The sequence below is a fragment of the Arachis hypogaea genome, chromosome 12 (genome assembly GCF_003086295.3).
Source record: "Arachis hypogaea cultivar Tifrunner chromosome 12, arahy.Tifrunner.gnm2.J5K5, whole genome shotgun sequence".
NCBI lineage: Eukaryota > Viridiplantae > Streptophyta > Magnoliopsida > Fabales > Fabaceae > Arachis > Arachis hypogaea.
In genome coordinates, this window is record NC_092047.1 from 76,055,760 (window position 1) to 76,073,995 (window position 18,236).

General features: G+C 37.2%; 2 non-coding genes across 2 annotated transcripts; both read left to right on the forward strand.

Annotated features, from left to right (window-relative positions):
- Positions 1-143: 143 nt before the first annotated feature.
- On the forward strand, positions 144-251 carry LOC112730818 (small nucleolar RNA R71). The gene has a single exon (XR_003166626.1). It is a non-coding gene; the product is annotated as a small nucleolar RNA R71 (small nucleolar RNA).
- A 17,022-nt stretch (positions 252-17,273) lies between these two features.
- LOC112730798 (small nucleolar RNA R71) lies at positions 17,274-17,381 on the forward strand. The gene has a single exon (XR_003166607.1). It is a non-coding gene; the product is annotated as a small nucleolar RNA R71 (small nucleolar RNA).
- Positions 17,382-18,236: the final 855 nt, after the last annotated feature.

Below are 18,236 nucleotides of genomic sequence, written 5' to 3' on the forward strand. Positions count from 1 at the left end.
TTATTAGCAACCATGTCAATGAGTTCTTGAGCTTCTGCAGGCATTTTCTTTAGGTGAATGGATCCACCTGCAGAATGGTCTAATGACATCTTTGATAGTTCAGATAGACTATCATAGAATATATCCAGAATGGTTCATTCTGAAAGCATGTCAGAAGGACATTTTTTAGTCAGTTGCTTATATCTCTCCCAAGCTTCATAGAGGGATTCACCTTCTTTCTGTCTGAAGGTTTGAACATCCACTCTAAGCTTACTAAACTTTTGAGGAGGAAAGAACTTGGCTAAGAAATCCGTGACCAGCTTATCCCAAGAGTTCAGGCTATCTTTAGGTTGAGAGTCCAACCATACTCTAGCTCTGTCTCTTACAGCAAACGGGAAAAGCATAAGCCTATAGACCTCGGGATCAACCCCATTGGTTTTAACAGTATCACAGATCTGCAAGAATTCAGTCAAGAACTAAAAAAGATCTTCAGATGGAAGTCCATGAAACTTGAAGTTCTGTTGCATCAGAGAAACCAATTGAGGTTTAAGCTCAAAATTGTTTGCTCCAATGGCAGGGATTGAGATGCTTCTTCCATGTAAATTAGAATTAGGTGCAGTGAAGTCACCAAGCATCCTCCTTGTATTGTTATTATTTTCGGCCATATCTTCTTCTTTTTCAAAAATTTCTGTCAGATTTTCTCCAGAGAGTTGTGCTTTAGCTTCCCTTAGCTTCCTCTTCAGAGTCCTTTCAGGTTCAGGATCAGCTTCAACAAGAATGTTCTTATCCTTGTTCCTGCTCATATGAAAAAGAAGAAGAAAGCAGAAAAGAAAATATGGAATCCTCTATGTCACAGTATAGAGATTCCTTTATGTGAGTAGAAGAAGGTAAGAATAGAAGAAGGAAAAGATGAGAATCCAAACACAGGGGTGAGGATAGAAGTGTTAATGGATGAATAAATAAATAGAAGGAGATTAGAGATGAGAGAAGAATTTGAAAATTTAACAAAATAAAATAAAAATATTTTAAATTTAAATTTAAAATTCGAAAATTAAAATTGAAATTAAATTAAATTAAAATTAAGACAATTAGTTAATTAAAACGAAATTTTGAAAAAGAGGGAATGGATTTTCAAAAATTAAAGGTAGAGAGTTAGTTGGGCAGTTTTGAAAAAGATATGATTGAAACAAAAAGATATGATTGATTAAACGAGATTTGAAATTTGTTTTTGAAAAAGATATGATTGAAATTGAAAAAGATATGATTGAAACAAAAAGATAAGATTGATTGAAAAAGATTTGAAAATCAATTTTAAAAAGATAAGAGGTTACGGGAGAAGTTAGAAAGAATTTTGAAATTGATTTTGAAAAAAATATGATTGAAAAAGATATGATAAGGAATTGAAAAGATTTAATTTTGAAAACTAAAGTTGATTACTTGACTAACAAGAAACAAAAAGATATGATTTTAAAATTTAAAGATTGAACCTTTCTTAATAGGCAAGTAATAACTTAATATTTTTGAATCAATCATATTAAATGTTGGTATTAATTTCGAAAATATGAAATGAAAATAAGAAAAAGATTTTTGAAAATCAATTTGAAATTTTCGAAAATTATGAAAGAAAAATGAAAAGGATTTGATTTTTGAAAAAGATTTGAAAAAGATGGAATTTTTAAAGTGAAAATTTGATTTGACTCATAAGAAACAACTAGATTTTTAAAAATTTTTGAAAAAGTCAAGTCAAATTTTCGAAAATTTATGAGATGATAAGGGAAAGATATTTTTTTTTATTTTTGAATTTTTAATGATGAAAGAGAAAAACATCAAAAAGACTCAATGCATGAAAATTTTGGATCAAAACATGTGATGCATGCAAGAACACTATGAATGTCAAGATGAACATCAAGAACACTTTTAATGTCAAGATGAACACCAAGAACTTATTTTTTTGAAAAATTTTCAAGAAAAGAAAACATGCAAGACACCAAACTTAGAAATTTTGCAAACTTTAGACACTAACAAATTGAAAATGCATATGAAAAATAAGTAAAGACACAAAACAAGAAAATAAGAGGATCAAACAAGAAGACTGGCCAGGAACAACTTGAAGATCTTGAAGAACATATGATGAATTTTCGAAAATTCTTGAGAAAAACAAACACATGCAAGACACCAAACTTAAGAAATTGACTCTAGACTCAAACAAGAAACACAAATATTTTTTATTTTATGATTTTATTAAAAATATTTTTTTTCGAAAATAAGAAGTAAAAAAAAAGCTTAAAAATAAAATAAAATAAAATTACCTAATCTGAGCAACAAGATGAACCGTTAGTTGTCCAAACTCGAACAATCCCCGGAAACGGCGCCAAAAACTTGGTGTGCGAAATCGTGATCATTCCTTCCTTGGTAACGGCGCTAAAAACTCAATACGCACGTTCATGTTCTTAATTCTTGTTTCACAACTTCGTACAACTAACCAGCAAGTGCACTGAGTCGTCCAAGTAATAAACCTTACGTGAGTAAGGGTCGATCCCACGGAGATTGTCGGCTTGAAGCAAGCTATGGTCACCTTGTAAATCTCAGTCAGGCGGATTCAACTGATTTTATGAATTGATAAGTAAAAGATAAATAAAATATAAAATAGGATAGTGGTACTTATGTAATTCATTGGTGAGAATTTCAGATAAGCGTATAGAGATGCTTTCGTCCCTCTGAACCTCTGCTTTCCTGCTATCTTCATCCAATCCTTCCTACTCCTTTCCATGGCAAGCTGTATGTTAGGCATCACCGTTGTCAATGGCCACCTGTCCTCTCAGTGAAAATGGTCCAATGCGCTGTCACTGCATGGCTAATCATCTATCGGTTCTCGATCATACTGGAATAGGATCCACTGATCCTTTTGCGTCTGTCACTACGCCCAGCACTCGCGAGTTTGAAGCTCGTCACAGTCATTCAATCCCTGAATCCTACTCGGAATACCACAGACAAGGTTTAGACTTTCCGGATTCTCAAGAATGGCCATCCATGGGTTCTAACTTATACCACGAAGACACTAATAACTCGAACTCGGTCCCCTGTATTAGATATCCAAGAGATATCCATTCAATCTAAGGTAGAACGGAAGTGGTTGTCAGGCACGCGTTCATAAGTTGAGAACGATGATGACTATCACAATCATCACATCCATCATATTGAAGTGCGAATGAATATCTTAGAAGCGGAATAAGTTGAATTGAATAGAAAAACAATAGTACTTTGCATTAATCTTTGAGGAACAGCAGAGCTCCACACTTTAATCTATGGTGTGTAGAAACTCTACCGTTGAAAATACACAAGTGATAAATGTTCAAGCATGGCCGAATGGCCAGCCCTCACAAAAGTCTAAGATAGCATAAAACTAATCAAAGATGATCCAAAAGATAGTAAAAAGTCCTATTTATACTAAACTAGTTACTAGGGTTTACAAGAATGAGTAAATGATGTGGAAATCTACTCCCGGGGCCCACTTAGTGTGTGCTAGGGCTGAGCATTGAGCTTTACACATGTAGAGGTCTTTCTTGGAGTTGAACGCCAGTTTGTAACCTGTTTCTGGCGTTTAACTCCACTTTGCAACCTGTTTTTGGCATTTGACTCCAGAATGCAGCATGGAACTGGTGTTCAATGCCAGTTTACATCGTCTATCCTTAATCAAAGTATAGACTATTATATATAGATGGAAAGCCCTGGATGTCTACTTTCTAACGCAATTGAGAGCGTGCCATTTGGAGTTCTGTAGCTCCAGAAAATCCACTTTGAGTGCAGGGAGGTCAGAATCCAACAGCATCTGCAGTCCTTCTTCAAGCTCTGAATCTGATTTTTGCTCAAGTCCCTCAATTTCAGCCAGAAAATACCTGAAATCACAGAAAAATACACAAACTCATAGTAAAGTCCAGAAATATGAATTTTAATTAAAAACTAATAAAAATATACTAAAAACTAACTAAATTATACTGAAAACTATGTAAAAACAATGCCAAAAAGCGTATAAATTATCCGCTCATCAATTACATGTCACGTATCCCGTTAAGTCCAGATAATTAGAAATTTAGGAGAATTTGTTTTCAAGCTGTTGTTCAAGTAAAGAGATTTTCCAAGTTATACAAGAACTCAATTAGAAAAAGGGTCATACTTCCGTTCCACCCAAATTCGTACAATAAAGAACGAAAATAATTCTTGAAATATAAATCAGTACATGAATTAAAATAGAAAAATAGTAGTATCAATCCATACAATTGAAAGAGCTCCTAACCTTAACAATAGAGGTTTAGTTGCTCATGGTTCAGAGAGAAAACTAGGATTCAGGTAAACTGTAAATTGTGGAATGAGGTCCGAGAAGAGATTCTAATCCTCCTTAATGTAAAATATATTTTCTAAAACTAAATAATATCTTTTTCTCATTTTAATAATAAAAGTTAAATCAAAATTTATTTAATTGATCCGTGCTGCCTTTGGAACGAATTGGGGGCCACTTTGTACTTTAAGGTCCACGCTGAACTTGGCAAATATCAACGTGGGTTAATGCGTGTGATTTCCTTTGGAGTTTTCAAGTCCACACTGAACTTGGAAGGAACCAAGTTCAGCATGGAGGAGGCAGAGTTTGCTGGAAAAGAAGTGTGCACTATTATACATCGTTGGAAATTCCTAGACGTTAGCTTTCCAATGCAACTGAAATCACGTCAATTGGACCTCTGTAGCTTAAGTTATTTCTGTTTGAGTGCAAGGAGGTCGGAGTCGACAGCATCATTCGCTTTCTTCCCTTTCTGCTACAAAACTCCGTCAAATCCATCCGAATGCTACCTAAAATAAACAGAAATTGAAAACAACTCAAAGTAGCATTCATAGTGGCTAAAAGTAATTAAATCTTGATTAAACTTAGTAATTTGAATGCAAATTCACTAGGAAAAGATAGACAAGATGCTCATGCATCACTTGTCTCAATTCTTCTTGATGAACACACTCTCTACTCTTTTTATAAGAGTCAAAAGCTTTACCCGCTAAGGTGTCAAATAGGACACTACAACATGGGTATATAGTAGCTACATGGGTATATAAAAGGTTTTCCCTTGCTTTTGGATAGATAGACCTTTCTGCTTCTAATATGTCTAGTTGAAATAGTTCATCTTTTTTGATAGGTTCGACAAAAGCCATGTTTACCGGGAATGCAATTTCTTCTGTTTCAGCAAAATTTGAAGCGACCTGGAAGGGATCGGAGTCTACCTTTATTTTAGGCTTATTATCAAACTTATGTCGACCTTCATCAATAGCCTTTTGTATCAAGTCCCTGAAATGAACACAATTGTTAGTATAATGTCAAGAAACTTGATAAAATTTGCAAAACTTTTTATTTCTCATTTTTGAAATAGACGGCATTCTTTTCCCTTTAGGGAGTACAAGTTGTTTATCTTTTAGCAACATGACGAAGATCAGTTCAGCTTTTGTTAAATCAAAGGAATAATTCTTTCCCCCTGACAAAAGGGTTTTATCCTTTGTTGGATTAAGAGACCAACACACATAAGGAGGTCCATCTTTTAATAACACAACAAAATCAGATTCATTATTCGACGCTTTTTCACTCATGCAATTGACGTAATTAGCCTTTTTATTAAAAAAAAGTTTTCTTTTATTTAACTCTTGTTCTTCTTTTTCTTTATTTAATTTTTTGATTTGGTGAATTTTATCGGTCAACTGGGCTAAGTCGAGAAATTGTTAATTTACTAATTTTTTTTCGAATGTTAAATCAAAGCCCATTGAAAGTCATTTTAAATATTTTTTATTCAGGAGTAGGTGTAAAATATTTATTTCTCATATTTTTTAACCTGATGAGATAATCATCGATTGACTCAGTTTTTTTTTTCTCTTCACTGTAAATAGATCTGACAATGTTACTTTCATTTCTCCTATAAAGAATTGATCATGAAAACTTATTTTTAGTTGTACCCAACTAAGAATCGAATTTGGTTACAAATTTGAAAATAAAGTGAAAGCATTCTTTGTTAGAGAAGAGGAAAAAATATTTTTTTTAAATATTCATTATTAACCAATTCACCTATTTCGACCGAAGAACGAGCAATATTCTCTACGGTCGATTCTCCATTTTTTCTTGCAAACTTCGTGAGGAATTTAGGAGTTTTGACCCCTCTTGGGAATTTGGCTTGCAGACCATAATCGAAGAAAGGAGATATAAAATAAGGTTGATTAGTTACCCCAATGTTCAATCCAGCTCTGTTCAGGATTTGCTTGACTGCTTGAGTTATATTTTGCCCGTAAGCTTGAGCAGCATTATTTGCTCTAGCTTCGTTCAATACCCTATTTAGATCATCCCCCTATTTAACATGATAGAAAGGTTATTAATGTGAACTCTCCCAAAAGGTTGGGCTAGTGGTCAATTAGTTGCTCCCACAATATCATCATCGCATCAAGCGACTTGTTCTATTCGAACATTGTTATTTTCTAATATTGGATTTAATACTGTAGCAGTTGTTGTGTCAACATGTTGACTATATCATAATGGATTTTCTTGATTTGTCATCTAAATATAGCCAAAGATTCAACTGTATTAGGTGAAGATGTCCTTACAGAAATCTGCCTCGACATTTAAGAAAATATTGAATTACGAGTTCCTCCTATCGAAACTCTAGGGGCTCCTAGACCCTACATTAAAATGACATTCGACATTACAGGATTTGATTGTGGCATGAGTATAGATCCCAGATACGGAGGGTTATTTATTAATGATTGATAGGCATTATAATTTGCTATGTAAGAGTAGTATTGACTGTGTCTATCCATCGAAGGATAACGCAAAGGAGGTATCAGGTTGTACAAAGGATTATTTCTTATAGTATTTATACCTTCAGTATATATAACACTAGAATTTTTCAAAGGTGGTGAATAATTTGAAGGTAATCCATATTGAGGCCATGTGACAAGAATGGCCGTCGGAATGTCCTCTGTCGACTATTGACTCGAAACACTGGTCGAAGGGACTGCCTCTATTTCAGGACTTCTAGTGGAATTTTTACTATCACTGTTTGACGTACCCGTCGACGTTGAAGCTCTATCTATCATAATTAATCTACCCCGTAATCGCATACACCACTTGATACGAATTTAACTCAAGGTCCTACTGGATGTGCCAATTTATTTCACTCATTTTTCGGTCGACTTTGATAGGTGATGTCGAAACGAACTTGTATCAAGATCTCAAGTATCGGAGAGCCGATACGACTCCTCTGAAAAAGAGTGAGCTCGACCCAGAAATTACTTAATTATTGTCGAAACAATTTATGTTAATATTGCTAGTGGTAAACTGATGATGAACAACAAGGGAATAAATAATTAAATATAAAAGATGATGAAAGTGTAAAATATTGATTAAAACAAAGCAATAACAAAATATAAAGGAAATAAATGACAATGAATCAAATAAGCAAAAGAAAATAAATTAAAAATTGACTTCTAACACTCACATGCACTTACATAGTTACACTCCATGTTCTTCCTTTGCATCACGGAAACTATGAATTCTTTGAGTTTATGTGATGATATAGTGTTCTTCAGTGAAGTCCCAAACTCTTTCTTAATTTCTATTATTTATAGACCATGAATTTGACTGATCCTGGAGCATGTCATCTATGATCCCACTTTTTCCTTTTTCTCAACCACGACCTTGTCTTGATCATGAAAAACCTTTATCTCTAAGTTTTGACAACCATGTCTTCCTTGGTCTCTAAATACTAGCTTGTTCCTCAACTTTTGCTCCCATGTTCCCATTTTCAGCTTGAATGTCAGATTAAGCTTTTGATACTTTGAATGAGGTCACCAATTAATTTTCGATTTCAACATTTTTATACCTTCTTCCATCGACTCCACCTTGTCTAATTTTGTTTATGCAGTCGAAACACTGCTTTAATGGTCAAAGTTACTGATAGTCGAAGAAATCTATTTTTTGTATCAACAGAAATATTTACTGTTAATACTCAAATTAAATCTGGGGTAAAACACTCAAATAAACTAAAACCATGTAAATATTAGGTGAATCACCTAAAGGCAAAAACGTTATGTGGATGTCCCCATGCATGTAACTATATAAATCGAATTAGGTAAATTCAATTTTCAAGTTATGATAGTAATTTGAATTGGAGTGTATCAATTTACATTGGAATGTTGTGTCGAGTGAACTCAAATTAGGTAAATTTAGAGTAAATCGAATCAGACCTATTCGATTTACATGATGCAACAATAAAATGAAGTAAACCAATTCAATTCTAGTAAATCGAATGAGCTTGTATCGATTTACTACTTACTATTAGTCACCAAGTAAATCGAATGGGATTGTTTCGATTTACATGCAACGGGCTAATAATGAATAAATCCAATCCACATAGTTCGATTTAGTGATTTATCATGTATTTACCAACATGTATAAATGGATTTACATTAATTCGATTTACTATGGTACAAATGTATATGCATAGAAGTTGAAATTAATTTATGTTTGGCAATTCTAAAGACGATTTTAATACAAAAAAATATTAAGGATGATTTTAAATCGACAATTACAATGGGGACGGTTTCGATTCTGACCCCAACGTTAGGGACCAAAACAATACTTATCCCAACTTAAAAATAACATATAAAAATTGATAACTTTCAAGTACTTATTTTATAATAAAATTAATATTTATTTATTAAATTAACAACAACATATAAAATTTGATAACTTTTAAGTATTTTTTATAATAAAATTAATATTTATTTATTAAATTAAAAATAATATATAACATATTTTAATACTCTTTTTAAGATTTTCAATAATCTTATTTTTATTATTGTTATCGTGAAGAAATCCACCCAGTCTACGTCGAATTACTATAGGCGATCATTTTTTTTTCCAAGATAAATGTTATTTTATTAATATAAAATAAAAGTGTTTCCATAAGGAAGTACAAAAGAATTGGGTATTCCCATTTATCACCAACTGTGACTAAAAGACTAAGAGCTTAAAGAAGAGTAAAATAAGAGTAAAGAAAATTAGCAACATCTATCAGGTATGGCTCACGAGTTCACGCACCAAATTGCTGGCTTCTTTCACTATCTCTGGTGCCGGGCTTATTACCTTCTCAAAAAACACACCGATTCCTCGCTTTCCAAGTGCTCCAACACAGCGCCGCTATGAGGAGGGTCTTTTGTCTACCGTCGAATTGAGCCGCTGCCCAAGATAAGACTCGTTGCCACCAATTGAAAAAGGTCTCTTCTTCTCTCATCCATAGGTCAGGGGTTATTAAGCTTAGACTCTATATTATTGAAGACAGGGGGCATTGGAACAAAGCATGAGAAATTGATTCAGCCTTCAACATGCATCTTGGACAAGTGGCAGGAGTGGATGCGAACCGGCTGTGAACTTGTTGCAACACCAGATGCTTTTCATGAAGACTTTTCCATAGAAAAATCTTAATTTTATGTGGTAATTTCAACTCCCAAATGCTATTCCAGACTCTGTTGTGTATGTTCTGGGGCCTCAATGAAGTAGGAGAATGAAAGAATCCATAAGCAATTTTGTATCCTGACCCAACTTCATATATACCAGATTTTGTCCAGCACCAATTAACTTCATCATCCTCCTCTGTTGGTTTGATTGAAAAAATTTTATTACATATATCAACTGAAAAAATCGACTCAATCAGATTTCTATTCCAACTTCTATCAGGATTTAGTAACGCACTAACGTAATACACTTGCAGATTTGGCGGGATTGTGAGTGCATTTTGAGGGACATTAAGGGGCACTGGTGGTGGGAGCCAGGGGTCATGGAAGATGCGAACATTAGTGCCAGAGCCTATTTTCCATAACAAGCCTTAATCGATCACCTTGCGCCCTTCAAGAACACTTCTCCAGCCCCACGACGGTACACTTCTGATGAGCGGATAATTTATACGCTTTTTGGCATTGTTTTTAGTATGTTTTTAGTAGAATCTGGTTACTTTTAGGGATGTTTTCTTTAGTTTTTATGTTAAATTCACATTTCTGGAATTTACTATGAGTTTGTGTGTTTTTCTGTGATTTCAGGTATTCCCCTGTTGCAGGAGATGTCGAGCCCCTTGCCACCAATGCGATGCTTCTCCCGTGAGTAGATAGGTAGCGAATTCAACACGCTGCTCTTCAGGCACCAACTGCGCTTGCAGTGCTCGCTCCATGGCCTGAAACCAAGTATCAGCTTCAGTCGGATTGGTGGTTCCCTTGAACTTAGGTGGATTAACCTTTAAGAAGGTTCCCAGTGTCATTGGGTCCTGAGCTTCCCTTCTGCCATTGCCATTATTGTTCATCTGTTGCCCAAGAGCCTCCGCAGTGGCCTACATAGCAGCAGCCATATTCTCCAACACCGCCATAAGGTTTACCGGGTTATTCGGGTTGATTTCTGGTTCCTGCGCATTAGTACGATCTCTTTCACGTCCCCGACCAGGTCCACGAGGTGCCATCTGGTTCCTATACACACCAAACAATCGATATCAAGTTGATCAGTCTCAATATCGGAAGTATAGTGCTTCAAAGTACCAAAGGTACACTCATGGACTTCATGCTAGATGTATCAGTTAGATACCCTAACTAGCACAGGCACAGACTCAGAGTATGCATTGAAGCATAAGCAGTTCCATCCCTCAGGCTCACGAGGACGAACTGCTCTGATACCATAATGTAACAGTCCAGACCACCCGCTAGCACGATATTGTCCGCTTTGGCACACAAGGCCTCACAGTTTTGCCTTTGACGATAGGGATTGATGGCCAAAGCCCCCCACACTCACTCGTCAAAACGCGTCATGCTAGGGAGAGGTATCCACACCCTTATAAGGCATGCTTCGTTCCCCTCTCCAATCGATGTGGGCCTTACAATCCACCCCCCTAAGGGAGCCCAGCGCCCTCGCTGGCACATCGATCCGGGTTCTGGCTCTGATACCATAATGTAACACCCTAATATTCAAATCCTTATGCTCGAGTCATAAGTCAATGATATTACGGTGTTACGACTCTCAGGTGGATTTTTAATATATAAATATAGGTAATTTTCGAAAGGAGTATTAATCGAGAAGCCTGAAAAGAGTAGAAATAAAATCGCGAAGACGTATCGCTCACGTTTCGACAACGAAAAGTTAAACTGCTAAGCCGAACGCGATATATGGACAAGGCATAAAGGAGATTAAGAGATAGATAATAAATAGATATTTATAGCATAAGTAAATAGCCACTAGTCGCGACCCGCGAAGTTTAGGCCCGCTAGGGTACAGTATGAAAGTAGATGACAACAGTAAATCCTAATCTCTCCCAAAGGAAACATAAGAGCCTCTATAGGCAAGTTCCAAAAGAGTTCAATACATAATATAATCTTTTCAAAACAAAGGTGGAGAGATTCTAAGCAAAACACAAAGTAGAGAAAATAAATATCTTCGCCGTCTCTCAGACGAACCACAGCTCACTTCTGAGCACCTGGACCTGTATCTGAAAAACAAGAGATATATACGGAATGAGAACCCCGGGCCCATGGGTTCCCAGTACGGTAAAAGTGCCAAATAAATTCAATGTACTGCAATAAAAACTCACTAAGCATCCTGGTGCACAAAATTGTGATCTCCAGGCTCGAACAAATCCTGGTAATGGCTCCAAAGCTTGGTGCTCTGATCTTAATTCATAATTTGTCACAACTTCGATACAACTAACCAGCAAGTGCACTGGGTCGTCCAAGTAATACCTTACGTGAGTAAGGGTCGAATGCCACGGGGATTGTTGGTATGAAGCAAGCTATGGTCACCTTGCAAATCTCAGTTAGGCAGATATAAATTGGTAATGGTGTTTTCGAATAATAAATAATAGAATAGGGATAGAGATACTTATGTAAATCATTGGTAGGAATTTCAGATAAGCGAATGGAGATGCTTTCGTTCCTCTGAACCTCTGCTTTCCTGCTATCTTCATCCAGTCAGTCTTACTCCTTTCCATGGCTGGCTTTATGTGATACATCACCACTGTCAATGGCTACTTTCGGTCATCTCTCGGGAAAATGATCCAATGCCCTGTCACGGCACGGCTAATCGTCTGGAGGCATCACCCTTGCCAATGGCTTCATCTTATCCTCTCAGTGAATAATATGCTCACGCACCCTGTCACGGCACGGCTATTCATCTGTCGGTTCTCGATCATGCTGGAATAGGATTTACTATCCTTTTGCGTCTGTCACTAACGCCCTGCAATCGCGAGTTAGGAGCTCATCACAGTCATTCAATCATTGAATCCTACTCGGAATACCACAGACAAGGTTTAGACTTTCCGGATTCTCTTGAATGCCGCCATCATTCTAGCTTACGCCACGAAGATTCTGGTTAGGAGATCTAAGAGATATTCATTCTAGCTTAATTCATGTAGAACAGAAGTGTTTGTCAGGCACGCGTTCATAAGGGAGAAGGATGATGAGCGTCACACATAATCATCACCTTCATCACGTTCTTGGGTGCGAATGGATATCTTAGAAGCGAAATAAGAAGAATTGAATAGAAAACAGTAGTACTTTGCATTAATCTTTGAGGAACAGCAGAGCTCCACACCTTAATCTATGGAGTGTAGAAACTCTACCGTTGAAAATACATAAGTGAAGGTCCAGGCATGGCCGAGATGGCCAGCCTCCTAAAACGTGATCAAAGGATCATAAGGTAATCCAAAGATGTCAAATACAATAGTAAGAGGTCCTATTTATAATAAACTAGCTACTAGGGTTTACATGAGTAAGTATTTGATGTATAAATCCACTTCCGGGGCCCACTTGGTGTGTGTTTGGGCTGAGCTTAAGTGTTGTACGTGCAGAGGCCATTTGTGGAGTTGAACGCCAGTTTTTGTGCCAGTTTGGGCGTTCAACTCTGGTTTTGGATCCTTTTCTGGCGCTGGACGCCAAATTTGGGTAGAAAGCTGGCGTTGAACGCCAGTTTACGTCGTCAATTCTTGGCCAAAGTATGGACTATTATATATTTCTGGAAAGCCCTGGATGTCTACTTTCCAACGCAATTGGACGCGCGCCATTTCGAGTTCTGTAGCTCCAGAAAATCCACTTTGAGTGCAGGGAGGTCAGAATCCAACAGCATCAGCAGTCCTTCTTCAACCTCTGAATCTGATTTTTGCTCAAGTCCCACAATTTCAGTCAGAAAATACCTGAAATCACAGAAAAACACACAAACTCATAGTAAAGTCCAGAAATGTGAATTTAACACAAAATCTATTAAAAACATCCCTAAAAGTAACTAGATCCTACTAAAAACATACTAAAAACAATGTCAAAAAGCGTATAAATTATCCGCTCATCACAACACCAAACTTAAATTGTTGCTTGTACCCAAGCAACTGAAAATCAAAATAGGATAAAAAGAATAGAATATACTATAAATTCCAAACTATCAATGAAACAGAGCTTCAATCATATGAGCGGGACTTATAGCTTTTTGCCTCTTGAATAGTTTTGGCATCTCACTTTATCCATTGAGGTTCAGAATGATTGGCATCTATAAGAACTCAGAGTTCAGATAGTGTTATTGATTCTCCTAGTTCAGTATGATGATTCTTGAACACAGCTATTTTATGAGTCTTGGCCGTGGCCCTAAGCACTTTGTTTTCCAGTATTACCACCGGATACATAAATGCCACAGACACATAATTGGGTGAACCTTTTCAGATTGTGACTCAGCTTTGCTAAAGTCCCCAATTAGAGGTGTCCAGGGTTCTTAAGCACACTCTTTTTTTTTGCTTTGGACCTTGACTTTAACCGCTCAGTCTCAAGTTTTCACTTGACACCTACACGCCACAAGCACATGGTTAGGGACAACTTGGTTTAGCCGCTTAGACCAGGATTTTATTCCTTTAGGACCTCCTATCCACTGATGCTCAAAGCCTTGGGATCCTTTTTATTTGCCCTTGCCTTTTGGTTTTAAGGGTTATTGGCTTTTTGCTCTTACCTCTTGGTTTTAAGAGCTTTTGGCTTTTTCTGCTTGCTTTTTCTTTTTCTTTCTATATTTTTTTTCGCCTATTTTTTTCTATTTTTTTTCTGCAAGCTTTGTTCTTTGCTGCTTTTTCTTGCTTCAAGAATCATTTTTATGATTTTTCAGATTATCAAATAACATGTCTCCTAGTCATCATTCTTTCAAGAGCCAACATATTTAACATTCTTAAACAACAACTTCAAAAGACATATGCACTGTTCAAGCATACATTCAGAAAACAAGAAGCATTGTCACCACATCAATATAATTAAACTAAGTTCAAGGATAAATTCAAAACTCATGTACTTCTTGTTCTTTTGAATTAAAACATTTTTTTTAAGAGAGGTGATGGATTCATAGGACATTTATAACTTTAAGACATAGTTACTACTACTAATGATCATGTAATGAAGACACAAACATAGATAAGCACATAACATAGAAAATGAAAAACAGAGAAAGTAAGAACAAGGAATGAGTCCACCTTAGTGATGTCCTTGAGCTCTTCTATGTCTCTTCCTTGTCTTTGCTGCTCCTCCTTCATTGCTTTTAGATCTTCTCTGATTTCATGAAGGATGATGGAGTGCTCTTGATGTTCCACCCTTAGTTGCTTCCAATAATTGTGTGGAAGAAAATGTATCCCCTGAGGTATCTCAGGGATCTCTTGATTTGCAGTCAAATGTTCTACCACTGAGCTATAGACCCTTGATGGAAGCTTTTGTCTTCCCTTTCCTCTTTCTAGAGGCTTCTCTGGCCTTAGGTGCCATCAATGGTTATGGAAAAAACAAAAAAGCTATGCTTTTTACCACACCAAACTTAGAATGTTGCTCGCCCTCGAGCAAAAGAAGAAAGAATAGAAGAATAAGAAGAAGATATGGAGGAGATGGAGGGAGATGTGTATTCGGCCATATGGGTGGGATTGGGTGGGAAAGAGATGTTGAATTTTGAAGGAAAGTGGGTGTTTGGATGTGAGTGGTAAAGAGTTAATAGGGAAGAGTGTTTATTGGGAATAGAGGATGATTGAGAAGAGAGAAGAGAGTGAGTGGAGGTAGGTGGGGATCCTGTGGGATCCACAGATCCTGAGGTGATCCTGTGAGGTCCACAGATCTTGAGGTGTCAAGGCATTTACATCCCTGCACCAATTTAGGCATGCAAAATGCCCTTGCACACAACTCTGGGCGTTCAGCGCCAGGTTGGTGCCCATTTTGGGCGTTCAACGCCCATTTGCTGCCATTTCTGGCGTTGAATGCCAGAACCATGCTTGTTCTGGGCGTTCAGTGCCAGGATGCTCCCATTCTGGGCGTTCAGCACCAGAACTATGCTCTGTTCTGGTGTTTGAACGCCAGACAGATGCTCCTCCAGGGTGTGATTTTTCTTCTGCTGTTTTTGATTCCGTTTTTGAATTTTTTGTTTATTTTGTGACTCCACATGATCATGAACCTAAGGAAACATGAAAATCAATAAAAATAAGAATTAGATAAACATTGGGTTGCCTCCCAACAAGCACTTCTTTAATGTCAATAGCTTGACAGTGGGCTCTCATGGAGCTTCACAGATGTGCAGAGCTTTGTTGAGACTCTCCAACACCAAACTTAGAGTTTGGATATGGGAGTTCAACACCAAACTTAGAGTTTGGTTGTGGCCTCCCAACACCAAACTTAGAGTTTGACTGTGGGGGCTCTGGTTGACTCTGCTTAGAGAGAAGCTTTTTCTGCTTCCTCCCCATGGTTGCAGAGGGAGATCCTTGAGTTTTAAACACAAGGGAGTTCTCATTCCATTGAAGGAATATTTCACCTCTGTCAACATCAATCACAGCTCTTGCTGTGGCCAGGAAAGGTCTTCCTAGGATGATGGATTCATCCTCTTCCTTTCCAGTATCCAGGACTATGAAATCAGCAGGGATGTAAAGGCCTTCAACCTTTACTAACATGTCCTCTACTTGTCCATAAGCCTGTTTTCTAGAGCTGTCTGCCATCTCTAATGAGATTTTAGCAGCTTGCACCCCATAGATTCCCAGTTTCTCTATTACAGAGAGGGGCATGAGGTTTATTCCTGAACCAAGGTCACACAGAGCCTTAAAGATCATGGTGCCTATGGTACAGGGTATTATGAACTTTCCAGGATCCTGTCTCTTCTGAGGCAATGTCAGTTGATCCAGATCACTTAGTTCATTGATGAACAAGGGAGGTTCAACTTCCCAAGTATCAATGCCAAATAATTTGGCATTCAGCTTCATGATTGCACCAAGAAACTTGGCAGTTTGCTCTTCAGTAACATTCTCATTCTCTTCAGAAGAGGAATATTCATCAGAGCTCATGAAGGGCATAAGGCGGTTCAATGGGATCTCTATGGTCTCTAGATGGGCCTCAGAGTCCTTTGGTTCCTCAGAGGGAAGCTCCTTATTAATCACTGGACGTCCCAGGAGGTCTTCCTCCTTGGGATTCACGTCCTCTCCTCTCCTCACAGGTTCGGCCATGGCGCTTATGTCAATGGCCTTGCACTCTCCTTTTGGATTCTCTTCTGTATTGCTTGGGAGAGTACTAGGAGGGATTTCAGTGATCCTTTTGCTCAGCTGGCCCACTTGTGCTTCCAGATTTCTAATGGAAGATCTTGTTTCATTCATGAAACTTACAGTGGCCTTAGATAGATCAGAGACTAAGTTTGCTAAATTAGAAGTATTTTGTTCAGAGTTCTCTGTCTGTTGCTGAGTGGATGATGGAAAAGGTTTGCTATTGCTAAACCTGATTCTTCCACCATTATTAAAGCCTTGTTGAGGCTTTTGATCCTTCCATGAGAAATTTGGATGATTTCTCCATGATGAGTTATAGGTGTTTCCATAAGGTTCACCTAAATAATTTACCTCTGCTATTGCAGGGTTCTCAGGATCATAAGCTTCTTCTTCATAAGAAGCCTCTTGAGTACTGTTGGATGCAGCTTGCATTCCATGCAGACTCTGAGAGATCATATTGACTTGCTGAGTCAATATTTTATTCTGAGCCAATATGGCATTCAGAGTATCAACTTCAAGAACTCCCTTCTTCATAGGCCTCCCATTGCTCACAGGATTCCTTTCAGAAGTGTACATGAACTGGTTATTAGCAACCATGTCAATGAGTTCTTGAGCTTCTGCAGGCGTTTTCTTTAGGTGAATGGATCCACCTGCAGAAGTGTCCAGTGACATCTTTGATAGCTCAGATAAACCATCATAGAATATATCCAGGATGGTCCATTCTGAAAGCATGTCAGAAGGACACTTTTTGGTCAACTGTTTGTATCTTTCCCAAGCTTCATAGAGGGATTCACCTTCTTTCTGTCTGAAGGCTTGAACATCAGCTCTAAGCTTGCTCAGCTTTTGAGGAGGAAAGTACTTGGCTAAGAAAGCCGTGACCAGCTTATCCCAAGAGTTCAGGCTGTCTTTGGGTTGAGAATCCAACCATAATCTAGCTCTGTCTCTTACAGCAAAAGGGAAAAGCATGAGCCTGTAGACTTCAGGATCTACTCCATTAGTCTTAACAGTATCACATATCTGCAAGAATTCAGTTAAGAACTGAAAGGGATCTTCAGATGGAAGTCCATGAAACTTGCAGTTCTGCTGCATCAGAGAAACTAATTGAGGTTTCAGCTCAAAGTTGTTTGCTCCAATGGCAGGAATGGAGATGCTTCTTCCATGTAAATTGGAATTAGGTGCAGTGAAGTCACCAAGCATCTTCCTTATATTATTATTATTTTCGGCTGCCATCTCCTTTTCCTGTTCGAAAATTTCTGAAAGGTTATCTCTGGATTGTTGTATTTTAGCTTCTCTTAATTTTTTTCTTCAGAGTCCTTTCAGGTTCTGGATCTGCTTTAACAAGAATGTTCTTGTCCTTACTCCTGCTCATATGACAAAGAAGATGGCACAGAAAAAATAGTAATAATAATATGGATCCTTTATACCACAGTATAGGGATCCTTGTGTTAGTAGAAGAAAAGAAGGGAAGAAAATCTGAACTCAGAGAGAGAGGGGGTTCAGATTTTTGGAGAGTTGAAGGAAAGATGTTAGTATATCAATAAACAAATAGAAGAAGATGAGAGGGGGAAGTGAATTTTCGAAAACAATTTTTGAAAAAGAGTTAGTGATTTTTGAAAATAGTTTTTGAAAAAGTTTAGTATTTTTTTTCGAATTTTTTTTTAAATAAAAAATAAAAATAATTAGTTAATA